The sequence below is a fragment of the Ursus arctos genome, unplaced genomic scaffold (assembly GCF_023065955.2).
Source record: "Ursus arctos isolate Adak ecotype North America unplaced genomic scaffold, UrsArc2.0 scaffold_24, whole genome shotgun sequence".
Classification (NCBI taxonomy): Eukaryota; Metazoa; Chordata; class Mammalia; order Carnivora; family Ursidae; genus Ursus; species Ursus arctos.
Genome location: NW_026622919.1, coordinates 26780822 through 26784963, shown reverse-complemented (window position 1 = coordinate 26784963; position 4142 = coordinate 26780822). Strand labels below are relative to the sequence as shown.

Genomic DNA, 4142 nt, shown 5'->3' with positions numbered 1-4142 from the left:
ATAATAAAAAAGTCTAAAAATACTTGGCAGTTTCGTTATTAGTGTGACCATGGTTATGCAGTGGCTGTTTCATGGTATGAGTGGTTGAAGAGGTTCATGTCTTAGAGTATAAAGTCAAGCACTCTTTTGTCAGATGTCTTGCAATGCTACAGTGTATGCCCTCTGAATTTCTTTTCCTTTTCATGGAAGCATCTGCAAAATGGAAATGAGAGCTGTCTCAACCACCCTTCAATTTAATTTTTACACATGGTGTTCCCAGCTCTATTACTGTAGGACTATCAGACACACTATTTTACGAGGTCAGAGAATAATCCAGTCTAGGGATCAAGCAGGAGCCAATGTGGGTGCCCCTAACCTCAAATTAGAAATGATGCATCTATATTTCCATCTTTTTAAAAAAGGTTTTATTTGTTTATTTGACAGAGAGAGAGCACAAGCAGCTGGAGCAGCAGGCAGGGGGAGAAGAAGAAGCAGGCTTCCCACTGAGCAGGGAGCCCAATGAGGGGCTCCATCCCAGGCCCTGGGATTATGGCCTGAGCTGAAGGCAGATGCTTAACCAACTGAGCCACCCAGGAGCCCCCGTTTCTCCATCTTAAAAAAAAAACAAAACAAAACAACCCGAAAGAAGGAACAATGCCAATATGAAAGTTTTGTCCAAGTCATTTATGGGTCAACCGTGCCTTTTCTCTGTTAAAGTAGCTTCTTTATAACTGATCCTTTAGAATAAAGTTGTGAGTTTCTAATAAGGACTAAACGAGTCAGCCACACATAAAAACACATTCTATCAGATTATCTAGTAAACTCAAGCCTCAAATGTGTCTTCCCTTACAGGAATTAACGATGAGAGACTTTGACATTTATTAACGAAATGATTGATTCTTCTGTGGAATCTAAAAACACCATTCTTGCTCCCCTCTGTTACTGATTTGAAAACCTACAGAGCCTCAGATAGGTGTGGCTTTTAATCCAACACTTAAACACATAACAAGCTATATTTGAAGAGATAGAATCACTATGGAAAATGAATTTCATATTACGGAGTAGCCCTTCGTTGGTTCAATATAGTTAATATATCCTAGCTTTAAGAGAAACTGAGAAGAATTCCTAGGCCTTTTCCATTCGTGCTGATATTTTTTTTTTTTTTGAGGAACTAAATATATTAGAAATTTTCGTTTCTTCTGCTCCTATACTCCCAAATTTTAAGAATGACACACATGCAAAATCAGGGGTAAAGCAACTTACCAAAGAACTATTTCTTGGTTAAATGGAAACAATAAATTCAGGTCTTAAGGTGCCATGTTTCCCAAATTCATATCCCACCCTAACCTGAAAAAGGAGAGTGTGGTCTGCCTCCTTCCCTCTCTCTCTTTATATATGTGTGTGTGTACACACACACACACACACACAATGTATGACACCCTTTTTCATAATTTTCCTTTTTAAAAAAATCAAAAATTTTGACCACTCATTTAGAGCTAGCCTGTTTGCTTTTCTCCTACAAAAAAAAAAAAAAATTCAATCACATTAACAAATACATTTGGATATATACAAAAACGAAGAAGAGCTATATCTCCATTGACACACTGTGGAAAGCAAATTAGAATTACCTTCATCGATGCACTGAAAAATGCAAACCTGATTTCCAAAATGTAAGTAGAGCTTATAGTATTAGTGGGTATAAAGTTTAAAACAGAAGGAGAGGTCCCAGTCACTGTGCAACCGTAACCATGGAGGACTCAAAGGTCTTCCCCCTTGAGGTCCCTCCCTTCCTGAGGCTCCGGCTCCACCCCCCCACACACCCCTTCCCCTGCCCCCCTGCCTTCTCCTGCAGCCACCTTGCCTCTTTTCCATGGAGGAAAAGAAATCCTACCCTCTGTCCATATGTCCGATATCCAGAACCTCCACTCTTTTGACCCCTTTGCTGATTTAAGTAAGGGTGATGATCTGCTTCCTGCTGGCACTGAGGATTATATCCATATAAGAATTCAACAGAGAAATGGCAGGAAGACCCTGACTACTGTCCAAGGGATCCTTGATGATCACGACAAAAAGAAACTAGTGAAGGCATTTAACAAATTTGCCTGCAATGGTACTGTAATTGAACATCCAGAATATGGAGAAGTAATTCAGCTATAGGGTGACCAGTGCAAGAACATATGCCAGTTCCTCGTAGAGACCAGACTGGCTAAGGATGAGGGCCAGCTGAAGGCTCATGGGTTTCAAGTCCTTTTGGCTCACTGAAGCTTAAGTGAGGATTTCCTTGCAATGAGTAGAATTTCTCTTCTGCCCCTGTCACAAGTTTAAAAACCTCATGGCTGGTATAATGTAACCATTTGGGGTCTGCTTTTGACTTGGACTAGTGTAATTCCCTCATGCAATCATTTGAAAAGAGCTGAGAGAGAGAAACCGAGGGGGGGGGGGAGAGAAGGAGAAATAGCCTACCATTACTATAACCTTCAAAGTAGTTTGGAGTATGCATGTATGCTTGTTTCATGTATACATCTGACCTTGTATAGATAAGTAATCCTATGAATTACCAACTGGTAAACATTCAAATTTTGGAGATCCTATAACTAATTAAAACTAATAAAATTATTAATCCTAACTTTAGCAGATAAAAGGAGTGGAAAAGAGCCCAGGAGGATTCTTGGTCATTTTCCTCAGCCTTTCAAAATTAGTCCTAACTTCTCAATGAAAGATTTCACAAAAGACAATTCCATGTTAAGAGAGATTTCAGTTTCAACTATTAGATATGCCACTTACTAACTGAAGGGGATTATTGATCATTGATTGTGACTCTTTACCATTCCCTGCATCCCTGCTCTTTGCGATTTAACACTGCCGCTCCTCCTACTAGAGGCAGAGAATGCATCCCTCTTCATCAATGCCTGATGAATAGGCTGTGAGTGGAAGTGACAGGGGCCAGCCTGGATCCAAGCCTTACAATGAGTGGTTTTGTGCTTGCTCCTCTTTCATTTCTGCTGTGATCACAGAAGAACAAGTCCTAAGTGACCCAGAGTCCCAGAAGAATGAGAGACACATGAAGCCACATGAACCTGTCCTAGGCTTGGAGCCAAACAGGCAATCCAACCATTTCAAATAAAGCACTGCCGAGCTGCAGCTGCACGAGTAAGAAAACAAAAACAAAACAATGCTTTTTCTAGGACACTGGTCCTGTTTTGTGCTATTTTTGTTAGGCAGCATTACAGTGGCAATTGTTGACTAATCCAGACATCAGTTACAGAACTAGGATACTGTTGGAAGAAAAACCTGAAATATGTAAAGGTGGTTGAAAACAGAACAAGACGGGGGAAAAAAACAGGACCTGATATTGGAAAACATACTGGCTATTCTGTCTCAAGTTCCCAGATAGTAAAATTTGAAAAACATGTAGCTAATTCATAGAAACAATATAAATATTTAACTGAATAACATGTGTCCACTGCTTAACCAGTATTTGGTGCATATAAATTATACTCAAATTTTAGTTATAGACATTTAATAAAAGTTACGTAAAATAAAAATAATAATTACAACATGTGAGTCAGAGTTATGAATCAACATTCATGGACTTCCTAAATGACTCCAGGAATGATTTTGGACATTCTAAAAACCACAAAACAAAATACTGTAAAACAGAGAATAAGCAGAATTCAGATCATCAACCTGCCTCATGCCACCATATCACATCAAATCACTGTAGCCCAAACCCTCTCCACATCTATTAATTTCCCTATGAAAGGATGCAAGAAGTTCTTCTTAGTTAGTATCTACTAAATGCTTATCACATGCCAGTAAATGTGAAGAAATCATGAAATATTAACCCCACAGCAAATCCATCAAATAGGTATGACACATTATTATTCCCAATTGATAGATGAGAAAACCAAGACACAAGGTAACCAAAACCATGGTAACTTCCTCATCATTACAACCATACTGGGTGAAAAGATGAAGAATTGAACCTAGGATCTCAGATTACATAGTTCTTGCTCTTGTCCACTGTGCTCTGAAGCTTCTGGGTTGCACAGGGCTGCACATGGAATCGCCTGGGGAGCTTTGAAAATATACCCGTCCGCTGGTCTAACCTCCACAGATTCTCACTTCATGGTTCTGAATTGAGGCCAGAGATTTTTAAAATA

The 4142-nt window shown here is 39.4% G+C and overlaps 1 pseudogene; it reads left to right on the top strand.

Moving 5' to 3' along the window:
- Nucleotides 1-1881: 1881 nt before the first annotated feature.
- LOC113265645 (eukaryotic translation initiation factor 1-like) lies at nucleotides 1882-2241 on the top strand (annotated as a pseudogene).
- Nucleotides 2242-4142: the final 1901 nt, after the last annotated feature.